The following is a 16,846-nucleotide window of genomic DNA, read 5'->3' as shown; positions in this document are numbered from 1 at the left end:
TCCAAGATGGTGACCCCCTGTGACAAGTTTGAAGTCCTGGATCATTGCTGCTATTGAGAAGCTGCAACTTTAGGCTGGTGCAATTAGTTCAGTGTATAAAACATTGCATTTTTAGCCCTATTCATTTTTAGGGTTTAGTTCTCCTTTAATGCGATGTGGTTTAGAATCAACCGCTTGTTTGAAATCGGCACCGAATAGCAAGGCTTTAAATATATAAAGATAGATCGCCTTTTGTAGTGGCATTCACATATACATATAGATAGTGAACTGAAGCAAATTTTGCATTTCTTACATTGTTCTGTTGAAAAAATTATAACATTTATACAATTTGTTTTCATTTTGTATCATTTGTTATTAGTTATTTCGCCTTTTATTCAGCTGCTCTCCAGTTTTGCAGTTTCAGCAATCTGGTTGCTTGATTGAAAATTAACCTAGCAACCATGCATTGATATGTATAAGAGACTTGTATATGAATAGGAGAGGGCCTGAATAGAAAGATGAGTAATAAAAAGTACCAATAACTATTAATAGGGTAAGTGGCCAGTGGCATAACTATAGCGAAAGGGGAACAGGGGGGGGCTGGGATTGTGGGTTCTGCTACCTTTATAGCTAATAGAAACCCCCTACTCCCCAGCTGCTCGAACTACGTAAAGTCCATAACCCATTCCACTCCATCCAAGGTCATCTCCCACTCCATTTTATCTAAATAATCCAAATTATTTCCATTTTCTCAGTACCTTGTACATGAGCCAAACTAAGATATAATTAATCCTTATTGGAAGCAGAACCAGCCTATTTGGTTTATTTAATGTCTACACGATTTAAGGTATGAAGTTCCAAATTACAGAAAGATCCATTATCCAGAAAGCCCCAGGTCCCCAGCATATATATATCTATTCATACCTGTATATAAATATATATATTATATATATATATATATATATATAGACAAAATATATGCCTTACACTGACTACTGCTAGCTAACTTCTAAAGTTGGAATGACTGCAGGCTTATCCCTATTCACAGCAAGACTGATGAACTATATTTATTTTGTAAGGTTTAATAATGGCCGAAAATAGACTTTCCGCATCATGTAGCACAGGCCCACTACTGCCTAAGAAACACTACCTGAGTCACATCACAGAGCAATAGAATGCTAAGAAGACTCACTCAAATAAAGAATGAGACATACAACAAACAGCACCTCAGTAAATATTAACACAACAAAGCATTAACTTGCAGAAACCTATAGAGGAATAATTATCACGGAACATTTTTACTAACCTTATACATTTCTTGTTGTTGAAAGTTTACTGAACAAAAATATATTTGTCTTTGTAGAATCTGTATCTAGTCTCTTTGTTTAAATTATTAAAGATAGCACTTGCATCGGTCTTCCAAATTCTTCTAAGGATTATATTATTTTTTGGCATCCTCCTTTAATAAAAAAAAAATCTTAGGGAGTTTCATCGTCCTTACTCTGTCAGGATACATTTAAGTTATAATAAAGGATTGGAATATGAATGATATTATATATCATCGGTTCTTGTGGAATCAGGATCCCTTGGTACCTAATACCATACAGCTGTGATTCTAGTTAGGGGGAAAATTTCCCCATAGAGCTATGATTTGTTCATTAAAGATGAACAATATTAAGGGCGCATGATTTGTTATGATAATGCTTAAGGTGCCAAAATGAATCTGCAAACTCAAATAATAAATAGCAGAGACACTCACCAATACAGTTCTAATACAGTTCTTCTCACTTCTCATGCAATCAGTCACCTTTTGTCTGGGCAGCTATTTCTAAAACAAAGCTGAACTGCCTTGAGGTAATATAGAATATTTGCAGAATAATTTTAAGAGACAAAGGCATCACAAGAATGTTTATGCCTGCATTGCTTTTTATATAATTTAATGTGTGATTATTTTCTGTAGTTAACCCCCATTTTTTAATTTACCTCCCTTCCAAATTTTCCAGTCCCTGAAACATCATCGATATTAGTGGAGCTAGGGGTAGCTTTGCTTTTAGGGTAACTTTTCATTTTTTAATGCCTTCCAGCTTTCAGGTGGGGTTTATGACCCCAGCAGCAAAAAACCTGCTGCTGAGTGAGGATAATATTTTATTATTTTTGCTAATGTTTATTAATTTCCTTTGTATTCAGGCATCGACTATTCATCTGCCAGTCTCTCATTCAAACCATTGCCTGATTGTTAGTAGGGATGTAGCGAACCGCCGATAATGTGTTCGCGAACGCCGTTCGCGAACACCGGCAAAAAATGCGAACAGTAGTTCGCGAACTTCGAACATCCGAAAATCATTCGATTCGAACGATCGAAGGATTTTAATCGTTCGATCGAACGATTTTCGTTTTAGCGACCGAATGGTCGAATGGTCGAACGATTTTGACGCGAACGCCTATTGGCGAACGTCGCGCGACGTTCGCGAACTTGCGGCGGACGCGAACAGCCGATGTTCGCGCGAACAAGTTCGCCGCAGAACAGTCCGCGACATCCCTAATTGTTAGGGCATACTGGACCCTAAAAACCAGAAGATGCAAAAATTCCAGAACTGCTGAACAAAAGGCTAAATATTTATTTTTTTTAAATGAAAGGCAAAATGTTTCTGAATATTATTATGAAGTTAATCCGAAGGTTAACAATCCATTTAAAATATAATATAAAAGAGAAAGAAATGGTGCAACAAAGAAGAAAATCCCCTTTAGGAACAAGAAACCTTCTAAGATTTCCAAAGAATAGTTATAATGGTGGAACAAATCAAATACCAGGTTTTTATATTATTGTTTAGATTATCGTACAAAGCCCAGTGCAGACAATAATGTCTTCAAATTGCAAATAGGACCTCTGCCATTGACTTCTACTGGACCTCGACAGGTTGAGTATTTTCAGAATCTGACTTTTTGCAGCCTCGGGGTATAATAAATCTCGAAAAATTCAAGTTTTTTTTTTCCGCTAAAAATTAGAATTTTGTAGAAAAAAATGAAAGCTTACAGATTTGGAATTCTTTGCACATTTCATATTTCAGTCCAGTACAATATCAACACAATTTCTTGCTTCCCTTATTTTTATAGAAATGCAAGATCGGCTTCAGCATTTCCAGTTCGCATATGATGCAATCCCATGATTTCCTGTGAGAGGGTTAAGATATCAAATTAATATAATTTATCACACGTTGATTCTCTTTTTCTTTTTCAAAGGCTACTGAAATAATAGGAATTGTGTTCTGCAACAGTAAGATTAAATTCAACATCGCTCCAACTTCACTGGAAATTTTTGAAAGCTTATCAGTAGGCATTTCCAACATCAATATAAAGTAGCAAATTGTGGCAATGTAGTAAACATTGTTATTATTCAATTATTGTAGGGAAACCACTCCACTGGCAGGATTTGTTTAATGGATGAGCAAAAGAGCAATTTGTCTAGGACCAACTAGGACAGGAGGCCCATCAGCCAACATTTCATCTGGTATAACTTTGATAGAAGCGTCCTGCAGAAATGGCATCTCATTTTAAGAGATCGACAACGTGGTTATATTATGTTTATCTTTTATTATTTGTTCCCATGGCTTTTGGTCCAGGGTGACACCATGAGAACGTCTACCTCAGTAAGCATAGAACATTTCTTCCAGTGGTGTAGCAAAAGTGTATTTCTGGGCCCCTAAATCACCCAAAAAATTGTTGGTCACCCATGATTTTGCATGTATCATCCCCTCTTAGACCCCTTCTATAGAAGAAGCAGACCCCTGTTGTTGGGTCTGCTTCCTTTATAGTAATGCCACTAACACTGGTCTTTAGGATGTGAGAGTAATAGATGGGATGACTGCAAGACTCTACAACCCACTGATAAAAAAGTAGACAAATGGGTAAGCGATAAGTTTCCTCAGTTTATGCAGCATTATTTCGCAGAATTCCTATGCTGCAACTTGTGCACTGATAAGTTATGCAAATTAGTATCAACATAGCAAAATAGTGCTCAAGCTATGTTTGCATTTTCATTATGTCAGTTAAGGTACAAACTGGAACCCAAAGTAGCATGCAATGTATTTGATCATGTGTAAGTACAGGTATGGGACGTGTTATACAGAATGCTCTGGACCTGGGGTTTTCCAGATAATGAATCTTTCTGTAACTGGATCTTCATACCTTAGATCTACTATAAAATCACAAACATTAAATAAACTCAATAGGCTGATTTTGCTTTCAGTAAGGCTTAATTATATCTCAGTTAGGATCAAGTACAAGATACTGTTTTATTATTACATTTTTAAAAAATTTGGATTAATTTTTTATAATGGAGTCTATGGGAGACGGCATTTCTGCATTTCGGAACTTTGTGGATAACGGGTTTCCGGATCATGGATTCCATACCTGTAAATCACACAAAGCAGGCCTTGGATTTCAAGACAGGTGTTAATTCCTGTATTACCTTGCATTAATGTACCTTGTATTCTGCACCTTGCAGGATATTTAGCAGGCAGATGTAACCAGCAAACTTTACAAATATATAACCAGTATATGCTATGTTTAAATACATTGAGTGAGCTCACCGCGATAAATGGTGGGCCCGGGTGCACACGCCCCGACCTTCACATTATGTCCCTGGTAGACACGAAACATGTCAGGCCTTGGTTCTTAATTTATGTAAAATAAAATGTAAGCTTTTTTAACCTTTTACCATCTGACTCTGGCTTTACTACTTCGAGGGTCTAGGCTTGTGCCAGTCTCATTTGAACTTTCCAGGTGTAACACACATAAAAAAAGAGCATGTATTGACATCTGTGCATAGCATTTTGTGTGCAATGTTGTTATGTGATATAGAGTCCAACTGTATTTAAAGTTTACAATTAAAAAATACAATTTACCTTACTTTTCAGATATAGGAAGATTCTATAACTATGAGTAGAGGAACATGTTTTCATTCCTTCCATTCCCTGTATCTTATTACTGTCAAAAATATAAAATGCTATATCTACTATTATAATTTTACAAGTTGCAAGCAACAAATTTTTTTTTACAATGAAAACTGAAAATGGAAGCACAATGTGCTTTCAAACAAAAAGTGTCAAAATACAATTTTTCCCTGACATGCTGAAGAAATACTCTAAAGTATAAATAAAAATAAATTTATGATATCCCTCCAAACATGGATTGTTTACTGGTACAGAACCAAGGAGATGCATATGTCTTAAACTAAAGCTGTAAATTACTATCAAAAACAGGTGAATATCTTCCACTATTGCATCACTGGCCAGGCCACTAAGACTAAGAATTAGCTCCATCTATATGTCTTAAATGCAAAAATAAAACATATTCCATCTGCCATTTATTAAAAGTGATAATATGTCGGATTTTCCAATTACTCCAATGGAATATGGTAGTTTCCTTGATGATTTAACTTGATGGTACCTTCCAAATGTATTTAAACCAATGCTTTCCAATAAATACACCTGTCTACATAATGCATCCTTCTGGGAGACCATTATTACCACAGTAGGCAAGGGTATTGTTTTTTGTCCTTAAGGAATAAAGAATATCTTACATTTTTCTAAAAAAGAAAGAAAATTTGTATAATGCTAAAAGTTCATGTTGACACTTTAATACGGATAGAAAAGTGCTCCAGATTTTCCAATGTCAACTGATGAACAGCAGTAGGAGTTTATGGTTGAATTGCACAATTCAGTTTTATCACAGTATAGTTCATCACTTTAGCAGGCAGACAATAACTATATTTAAGACAAATTCCCTTTAAAGCCCCCATTGTGTACAATAATTTCAGTAGACATATAAACCAGAAGAATGTGATGGATCACAGTGCTGAGCCTAATGTAACACTGCCTCCAAAGCTGCACATTTGTAATATAAATGACTGCTGTATGGCTGAGCTTCTTTACTCCTTCCATTGTTTATTGCTATTGGTAGAGCTATCAGAAGTTCATGTCAGGTCATTATTTCTTTCTAACTCGTAAAAAATAACATCGAATAATGAAATATCAGCTTTAGTTAAAGCAATGAAATTCTGCTTGCATTATGTCAGCCACTGGTTTTGAGTGAAGCTGATTCTATTGTGTGCAATAACACGGATAATTGACTATATTAGAGCAGGAAAATTTGTGAAAAATAAATAATGTTATGTATCTAAAGTGTTAACCACAGGGTCCATGAGCTATAAAAAAAAACAAGTAAGGGTTCTCATCTACTTGCAGTTTTTTTGTACCAGAAGACATTTAGGGCCTAACTGAAACTCAATACCTAATACTGTATCTGTATCATTCTCTGACAATTATTTTATATAGTCATTGAATGATGTCAGTTTCATGTTAGTCAGCATTGAGTTTGCATCCTTAAGGTGGCCATAGACGTAACAATTACGATCTTAGCGATCTTTCCAAGAAATATCATCCCTTTCATGTAAAGGTAAGGGTTTTCCGGATAATGGATCTTTCCGTAATTACCTTAAGTCTACTACAAAATAATTTAAACATTTAGGGGCAGATTTATCAAGGGTCGAAGTGAAAATTCTAATTAAAGAAATTCTCATTTTCAAGCTATTTTTGTGTACTTCAACTAGGGAATAAAAAAAATTTGAAAATTCGAATATCAAAATTTGTCATGTACTATCTCTTTAAAAATTCAGTTTCGACCATTCACCATCTAAAACCTGCCGAATTGCTGTTTTAGCCTATGGGGGACCTCCTAAAACCCATTTGGAGTCAATTGGTGGAATTTGAAAAATCGATTCAAATTAGAACAAACATGGCCTATTCACCCAAAACGAAAAATGTACATTTTTTAATAAATTTCGAAGTTATGGGAGTTCCCATTACTTCGAAATTCGACCCTTGATAAATCTGCCCCTTAATAGACCCAATAAGCAGTTTTTTTTGTTTTTGTTTTTTGCTTCCAATAAGGATTAATTATATCTTAGATGGGATCAAGTACAAGGTACTCTTTTATTATTTACTTTTTTGATTAATTTTGATTATTTGGAGAAAATTAAGTGTATAGGAGATAACCATTCCATAATTTCGAGCTTTCTAGGTAACAGGTTTCCAAATAACAGATCCCATACCTGTAGAAGACTGTTCAAAACTAACTGTTGATAGGTTGCTACTAGCTATTTTATATGTGTAATGTATGTTTGTAAATCAGTCCTGATACAATGGTTTTTGCCTTCTAGATTGAACTACAAACCCCCAAGTCTATAAGCTTATGTGTGATAAGAGGATGCGACTGCCTCTGGGTTGAAGCCTGGACGTTGAACACTTCTACATTTTCAGTTCTACAATAATTCTCAGAGAAATCACTTAAAATGTAATAATCATCACTCTCCCATTATAACTATAATATAGCAAAATAAAACTAATGAAAAGAATACAAATTAGCTGTTATTGATTGGAACCAACATGCTTCTAGTGAAATGGACATAATTCAATGTTAATTTGGCTGCAAATATTCAAACAATAGTTCCATGCCAATTCCCAGAATGAGCAATTATGAACATTTTACAAATTGATTTTTCTGAAGGTGGGCAGAAAACATTGCTGACATCTGCAGAAAGGTCCCCAAGACAAGTCTTTTGCCTATTCCTAAGATGCATTATTTTAATGATATATAAAGTCTGCATGTTGTATAAAGCAGGTTTGTGTTGGGGAGAGCAGTACAAAATGTAAGCCATGGAAGTCTAACTGGCAGTCCAGCAGCTGTCATGAATTCCAGTGCCAGGAATATTGTATGTGGTAGGTGCGCACTTGGCAAATTAAGAATGACATTATTATTATTTGGACTATTTCAGCATTTTTTGGTCAGTGCCCAACAGGTGGAATTGTTAGAACATTGTTTATTTTTTTATTCTTGTATTTGCAGGCTCACTTACCTGGCAGTCTAATAATGGTTTACCTCTGTTTGGAAAGATTTATGTTCTCGGCCCTTCAACCTTTATATCAACATCAACATTTGTTCTAAATACCTGGGCAAATAGCCAGTATAGATTTTCCTCTCATTTCACTTTTACTCTGTCTCTGCTCAGTTCACATATCCATACATATTTAATGTAATTTGCAGTTTTCATCCGTTTATTTAAATTCTTTCAAGCAGTTCCTCTTACTCGTGACTGCATCTCTGTACCTTAAAGGGAAACCATTGTAAAAATGGTAGTTGTTGTGCATGTTTCTTTATAGATAGTTATTTATTTTATTATTTTTATACAATTTGAATGGTTTTTCTTCTACGTCCCTCCATGTCAGTACACATGGGGCATTGCCCCTCCCAGACCTGGAGGTAGGACCTATAACATAGCCAATCAAAATGAATCATGACCTATAAGACCACATGACCTCCTCCTCACCACAGTTATTTTTTGTCCTACTGGACAGGGAGGTAGGATCTCCCTCCTCACTTTTTATTTTTTGTTGAATTTTGAGAGAAATCAAACACAGTTTTTGTTTTTTGTTTTTCTTTTGCATTTTCTTTTTGTTTATTTATTTATTTATTTTTTACCTCTGTGTAGACACAGAGGGATGATTCCCAGGTAATGGAGAAGATTTTACCTGATGCCTCAAGACGCATAATCTATAAATTATCGCTTATTGGGAAGAAATGCAGGTGTGGGCATATCCATGGTCCTAGCCCTGTGCTAAAATAGCCCCCCTGCTATATGCCCAGCGAGGCACAAGATTAAATCTAGTGCTTTTTGGGAAGAGACACAGTTGTGGGCTTCCCACATTATTACCTGTGAGCCTTTTGTTTTTTCTTCTGTATTTTTATTTATTTATTTATTTATTTTTGCTTATTTTTTACCTCTGTGTGGACACAGAGGGATGATTCCCAGGTAATGGAGAAGAATTTACCTGATGCCTCAAGACGCATAATCTGTAAATTATCGCTTATTGGGCAGAAGTGCAGGTGTGGGCATACCCATGGTCCTAGCCCTGTGCTAAAACAGCCCCCCTGCTATATGCCCAGCGAGGCACAAGATTCAATCTAGTGCTTTTTTGGGAACAGACACAGGTGTGGGCTTCCCACATTGTTACCTGTAAGCTTTTTGGACTCCCCTTTTGAGTTATGTGAGACTTTACAGAACTCTACAGAACTTCTGCAAAAGGGCCGTGGGTATGCATATGGGCTAGTTATAACAGCCTGAAGCTGGTGAGTATGATTCTTCATTATCTACTGTGTGTAGTGCACTGGGAAGTCTGCATGCTAATTAGCTAATTATGTCCCTCAGCTGAGAGCTATTGGGGCTTTGGGTGGAGTTTCCATCCAGCTAATTAGCCACTCTGATAAGGTGCAGGTGTGCCTTCTCCCCATTTTGCTATTGCTGTTTAATATTTTAAGCCTTGTATGGGTGACCCTGCATCCTCTGTGCAGACACAGAAGTTATATTGGCACCTCCAGGAAGGGCTAGAGGTTGCACTGCTCAAGCAGTATGGCACCTCCTTCCTTCTTATGAGTCTGCTCTTAACAAGCAGTGTTCCACCTGGATATTCCTGCTGACAAGCCTGAGCTATCTGGTAAGGTGCCTGTGTTCCCCTGACTTCTTGTATTATCTGAAGTCTTATGTTGTGAGCTGGAGTCCTCTGTGCAAAATACAGTATTGGCTCTTGCTACACTTTAAGTACTGGCTGGTGAATCCCTCTGCCTAAGCAGTGTGGTACCTGAATCCAGAGATTTTGATTTCTCAGTATCCATTGTGTATTTGAAACATTAATTTCACTGGGAAGTCTGCATGTTAATATGCTTAATATGTCCCTCAGCTGAAAGCTATCAGGGCTTTGGCTGGAGTTTCCATCAAGCTAACTAGTCACTATCTGGTAAGGTGCAGGTGTTCCTTTGGCCCATTTGCTATTGCTGTTTAATATTTTAAGTTTTGTATGGGTGAACCTGCATCCTCTTGGCTGACACAGTGGTTATATTGGCTCATGTGCTCAAGCAGTATGGCACCTCCTTCCTTTCTTATGAGTCTGCTCTTAACAAGCAGTGTTCCACTGGACTGGATCTTCCTGCTGACAAGTCTGAGCTATCTGGTAAGCTGCCTGTGTTCCTTCTTATATTATATGAAGTCGTATGTTGTGAGCTGGAGTTCTCTGTGCAAAATGCAGTTACACAAGGTACTAAGTCTTCATGTTAATAAGCTAATTATGTCCCTCAGCTGAAAGCTATCTGGGTTCTAGCTGAAGTTTCCAACCTGCGGACTTTTCATGCTATCAGGTAATGTGCAGATACTCCTCAGTTTGCTTCTGTTGTTTCTTTTGTCCTCTGTGCAGACACAGAGGTTATATTTGCCTTTTATTACACTGGGTGCTTGCAGGGTTGGCTGGAGGCTTGCACTGCTGAAGCAGTATGGTAGCCCCTTCCTTACATTGAGTCTGCTCAGTGCTGTAACCTGATGTCATTGGGCCCCACAGCAAATTCATTTTAGGGCCCCTAACATATCCAGAGGTTGTGCTTTTTTACCAATACATATTGAAATTGCTCTTTATTTGGGCCTCATGGGTCCCTATACCTTTTGGGCCCACCTGCAGCCGCAGGGTCTGCTTCCTCTTTAGTTACGCCCCTGAGTCTGCTCCTTAGAAGCAGTCTGCCACCAAGGATCTGTCTGGATTATTCCTACTGTCTAGCGCATATTATCTGGTTAGGTGCCTGTATTCCTCTGACTTCTTGTATAGTTGTCATCTGAGGTCTTAGGTTTGTGAGCCCGAGTTCTCTTCGCAGACACAGTAGGCAAGTGTGCTCTTATTACACCTGGTATTTCCAGGACCGGCTAGGGGTTTGTTCTGCTGTAGCAGCATTGTACCCCATTTTTTCCTATGATGTTTCCACACTTAACAGGCAGTGTTCCGAGTTATATGGTGTCTTTTTGTGTGATATAGGCCTTCTCTTAGATATTCTATTCCCATCTGGTGGCTTTTGTTGGGAGCTCAGTTGTAGTTATACTACATCTACTGAGTTTTTGTGACTGTAGGTTTCCCTTCTTTAATTGTTGGTAGATTAAAGGGCACTTACTGTTATGTCTATTGGCACCTTAACATGCTTGAAGCCAGCTTGTAGTCTATGGCCCTTTGTGTCGCCTCTGGCATCTCGCCAGGGAGCTGGGTTTGTGTGGCCTCTAGCTTTCATTATGGTCCTTGGCTTGGGTTAGAGCCCTTGTTTTGGTCCATGGCTTTTTACCATGGTCCTCGGCTCCTGGGTCTGCTGGCCTTTTACAAGGGCCCTTGTTCTGCTGGCCTGTTGCATGAGCCTTTGGCTCATGTGGTCTTTTACCCTTGGCACATTTGTTTGGTTGTCCTTTTACCTGGGTTATTATGGCTGCGGGCCTGTTTTCATGGCCCTTAACTTAGGTGCTTGCTTGCCTTTTACCAGGGTTCTTGGGCTGTTGGCCTTTTCTGTGGCCCCTGGCTAAGGTGGCCGCTAGTTTTTATTATAGTCCTTGTGGGCTTGTGGCTGGCAGTCTTGGCTGTGACCTATGGTGCATAGGTCACCAGCCAGGCTGTGGCGGCTGATAGGCATGGTTACTATTCTTGCTGTGGCCCTTGGTGGGCATGTCTGTTTGCCTTGCGGCAATCCTTGGCAGGACAACAGCCATTGGTTTTGTCTTGTCTGCAATCCTTGCAGGTATGGTTCTGGTTACACCAGCAGTAGGCATGATTAACTATTTGGTTGGATCTAGCATGGGTTGTACCATCAGCTGGTGTTTGCTCTGAGTTTCACAGCCCATAGCTAATTTTGTTGCTGATTGGTATTCAGGAGCTGATGTTGGTCATATGTTGGCTTACAGCTAACCTTTTCTTCTGCCTTACATGCATTGTTTTTGGTCTTGTATGCCACTGCTTATTATCAATAAGGCTGGCTTGTGCACCAGGGTTTTGCAAGTTCAACAACTGACGTGCTCCGTTGTTGCATGTATGGAAATTGACTTTTGTGTCAGGTGCCAGTGCAGTTGGTTACCTTGTCCCTAAGGGTGGCATTCACAATAGCTGACTTATTTACTATTGCTTGTGTATTCGAATTCCACTCTGGTTTTTTGCAAACACTTCAGCTGACGGGCATCTTGGCCTGCTAGTGTGACAATGGCCTTGCACATCTATGTTGGAATACATAATAGCTGGCTGGTCCACCACTGGTTGCATGTATGGTGGCTGGCTCTCTGCCAGTGGATTGTGCATCATTGCTGGTTGGTACCAGTTTTTGTAGGCTATAAGCTTCTGGCATGCCTGATTTTGGATTGTGATCCCAGCTGTTGGCTGGTTCAGTAGCTTCTATGTATGGTCACAGGTTTGGTTCAGTTTTTGCATAAACTGTAGCATTGTGCAGCTTGAGCTGTAGTGGCCTCGGCTTTTGTGGGTGTTTTCTAGAACTGTAATTGGCTTGGGTCCCATTGCTTGCTTATGTAGCAGTTGGCTGGGGCAACAGCATAGCTTACTGGTAGATGGCTTTAAGTCACATTGGTTGGTTCAGCAGCTTATCCTTGTGCTGTTGTATACCCAGTTTAGATTTGGTGGTTGGTGGAGCTACTGGGCTGTACCAGCTTGGCTCTACAATGGTTACAATGATATGCTGATTTATGATAAACCAGAGTTGGTGTTCATTTAGTTAAGTCTTCATTAGGTATTATTAGCATGGAGTTAGTGGATCTTGGACTGATCTCTGGTGTAGAGGTGACTCCGGTCAGCACTGGTTTGAGCTGCTTCCATTAAGATGCAGGACCAGGCTAATGTGGGCCAAGTCTTTTTAGGGCCACTTGCTATTGCTGAGGATCGTGTATTTCTCCAGCACTGGTGATAGATGCATTCAAGTTGTGTTTAGTTTCTGATCTGATTGATTTCCTGGTGGTTTCTAGGGTGTTTTAGTTCTGAGATGGCTATTGCCATCATTCTGGTTTTGTCCTAGGCACCTTTTTTGTTTTAACAGTTGCAGGATTTTTGTTCTTCCCCAGGTGGGGTTTTGTCAGATAACCATATTGCAGGTATCCCTCTAGTCACTGAGGGAACCTTTTTAAACAGAATATGTTTATTCTTAATCTGCAATGCTTGATCCTCAAGTACCGGTCTCTGTAATTTTGTGGTTGATTTTGTAGCTCTTGTTAATCGTTTACCATGTCCTAGGACATGTTGTTATTGTGCCTTTTATCTACCCTTTTCAGGAGATATACATTTATCAGCTCCCCTGTTGGATGGATGTGATGCTGGCCTTTTCTCAGGGCCTCCTTAGCATCAGTTTGGTTTTTGCATTATATTGGTTATTCCCACCCCTTGTTTTCGGTGCATGGCTTGGTAGATCCCATGTGTACTGACATGGAGGGACGTAGAAGAAATAGAGAATTTTACTTACCTACTTGACGTAAATTCCTTTTCTTCTAGTCCCGACATGTCAGTACAGGGTTTCCCATCCCAATTTATTTATTTTTGTTACTGTACTGCTATGGCAAAAGTATAACTGTGGTGAGGAGGAGGTCATGTGGTCTTATAGGTCATGATTCATTTTGATTGGCTATGTTATAGGTCCTACCTCCAGGTCTGGGAGGGGCAATGCCCCATGTGTACTGACATGTCGGGACTAGAAGAAAAGGAATTTACGTCAAGTAGGTAAGTAAAATTCTCTATATTTGTGAACATAACATTTTTTCTACCTGCAAACTATCATACTGTGCATTCAGGCCCAGATTTATGAAAAGGCCACCTAGGCCCGGGTCTAGGGCGGCAAGATTTTAGGGGGCGACATGAAGCCCAACCACACCCACATTGGCTCAGAAGCTTTGGGGCTGATCATGAGATACAAGTTTTTTGAATTTCCCATGCACCAATCCACAGTGCTCCCAACCTGATGATGAAAATTTGTGCATGTGCACAAATGAAGGGAAGGGGACAGGGGTGAGTAAATCTGACCCTGTGTGCATTGCTATGTGAGGTTGATGAAGCACTTAATGATGAAGCACTTGAAGAAAGAGGTTGCCCTATAATGTTTGATGAGAGCTCAATAAACATCACAAAGATTGCATGGTGCAAAGCTGTGTGCTATGTGGTTATAACTGGGTGTATAGGTAATGCAATTATACATGTGAAATCAGAACAGGAAATGTATATGAAAATTTGAATTGTTAAAAAAAGAAAACTAACTTAAAGGGGTTGTTCACCTTCCAAGACTTTTTTCAGTTTGGTTGGTCTCAGATAGTTCACCAGAAATAAAGACTTTTTCCAATTACTTTGTATTTTCAATTTGTGAGCGTTTTTCTAATATTGAAGTGTAAAGTCTCGTTTTTTACCTTCTAAAGCAGCTCTGGGAGGGGGGGTCGCCAATTCTCTAAACTGTTCTAAATTGATACATTTTGTTGATACATTTCTTATCTTTGTCCCTGCTGAGCCAATCTCTGTGTTTCATTAAAGGGGAACTCCACAAAAAACATAACGTTAGCTTTTTGAAAAATAAACATAATTTCAAGCAACTTTGCAATATACATAATTTAAACATATGCAGACTTTTCCTGATTTTTAATGGTTTCTGACAGTTCCCTAAGCCTAGCCCTGACTACTTTGCTGAGCTGGCTGACTACCGTTGCTTTTTATCAACAGCCAGCTGTCCTTAAACTGCACCCTCCAAACCCCACATAACAGTGCAATGCATTGTGGGTTATGTAGTTCCTGCATGCTGTCTGTAAACTGTGGAGAAGTTGTTACAATTTGTAACATAAGTGTTTTAGTCCCTCGATCCGTCACTACCAGGATCAGTGGCGTAACTAGATATTACTGGGCCCCACAGCAAATTATTTTTCAGGCCCCCAAAATGTTTAGAGGTTGACTTGTTTCTCCAATATTTATTGAAATTGTATATGAATTAGGGCCTCATGGGGCCCCTATACCTCCTGGGCCCCCCTGCAGCTGCAGGGTCTGCTTCCTCTATAGTTACGCCCCTGACCAGGATTTTAAATGATGCAGAAAGAGAACTGTTAAACAGCTGGATTTCAGCATAGAAAATGGCATTTATTCATACTTTTTGAAGAAACAGGTAACTGTGATGGCAGGTATTAGAATTGATCCAATAGTTACTCATACTCAAGAGATGCTGCTGAAAAATGTATCAACTAAATGTTGCAAAATTGTAACAGTTCAGAATCTGCACATTAATTACTGAGTTGCCAGACTCAAACACCAGAGACTAGAACCTTAAACTTTAAACGTAATAAATAAAAATTGAAAGTAATTGAAAAAAGTCTTTATTTCTGGTGAACAATCTGAAAACAACAAGTGAAAAAGTGAAAAAACAACCCCTTTAAAAGATATTCTTTGTATGTGTTTAAAGTAATCCAACATTTCAAATGAATCTCCAGTGACCTGTATAGTTTAGCTAGCCGGAGTGTTCCAGGGTAACAGGGGCAGTAATGTAACTGGAGGGGGACAGGCCCTGGTGCGGGACGTGCCGCCGGGCCCCCGCCATACCAGATTATCTTCCCTGAAAACGGCCGATGCGGCCGGAAATCGTCAGTGTGCGAGCTGCCGGGGGGCCCTAAGGGGGTGCGGGTACTGGCCCAATTGCACCCTTATGAGAGAAGGAACCATTTGTCAGATTTTGAAGGGCTGTGTTTTATTGCAGGTTACTCCCATCAATATAACCTGCTGCATATTGCCTAAAATTAAAATCGCTAAAACACAATAGGGTTCATTTATATCCACAGACAAAGTGGGTAACTTACTTGTTTCCCCACAGTGAGTTGTATCTAAATCAACTTTCATTGAAAGTACTTGTGTCAAAATGCACTCTTCATACTTCTATATCCAGAGTAGTTGCACTCAGCACCAATGAGTCCATCCTACCTTCCATTCCGGATTGAGTGGCAATTTGTTTATTGATGCATGGCACTTTACAAGCCCTGGATCAACCATCAACTCCTGACCAGTCGGTAGCATCAGCATCCTTTATCAATAGATGCAGAGCACGTGCACCTAAAGAATCTTGTGCAGATGTCGTTTGCACACTAAGCACCAGAAGTGATGCCAATGCAAAGGCGTTCCATTTACAGTGAAGAGCATGTGCAGTTGTATTCATTTTGACACATCAGACACAGTTGCCCCAGAAGCAGCACAATTGTGTCTGATTCACCACTTGAATTGCACCATAAAGGCCCTGTGGCAGAATTTTAGTGGTGGCATGCAACCAAGCCACATCTGCATTGATTCTGAAGCAATGGGCCAAGCAGGAAGTTTTTTAAATATCCCACATTCCAATAGCCAGTGCTCTGGACCTGATGATGAAAATTTGTGCATGAATGTAGGGGTGGGCATGGGGGGGGGACAATGTGCTGCAGAGTGTTGGGGCACCTTCTATGTAAATCTAGCCCTATGCACTGTAGGGAAAAAACACGGCAATGGTACTAAAAAATTGCACTTGATACATTGGTAGGTAATTGAATGCACCCTAATGAGAGAAGGAACCATTTGTCAGATTTGGAAGGGCTGTGTTTTATTGCAGGTTCTTTAGCAAATGCAGCACCCGCATTCTGAAGCATAACTTCTTTAACTACTAGGGTTCCGCATTGATTCTATGCACGTTTTACCAGATTCATTGTAAGCCTAAAAGGCAAGCATGCCAAATGTACGGGTCCAAATTGAGTACAGCAGTAGCCCTGTGTGCACAGAAGAATCAAAGAATGGAAATCGGAATGGCTTAAAAGATGCTTTTACTCAGCGAGCAGTTTGCCTTGCCTCAGCCTCAATGCCAAGGACTGAAATGGCTCATTAAGGGACTTTAGCAAAGGGCCGGGAGGGGAGGTCGCATTGCAGCTAAGGATGACATCATCTGGCTGCCAGAGGACCAAAATAGCTCATCACATTGATGC

This window comes from Xenopus laevis, chromosome 4S (assembly GCF_017654675.1).
Source record: "Xenopus laevis strain J_2021 chromosome 4S, Xenopus_laevis_v10.1, whole genome shotgun sequence".
NCBI classification, from domain to species: domain Eukaryota; kingdom Metazoa; phylum Chordata; class Amphibia; order Anura; family Pipidae; genus Xenopus; species Xenopus laevis.
The sequence above is the reverse complement of the archived record's forward strand: the minus strand, read 5'-3'. Positions refer to the sequence as shown.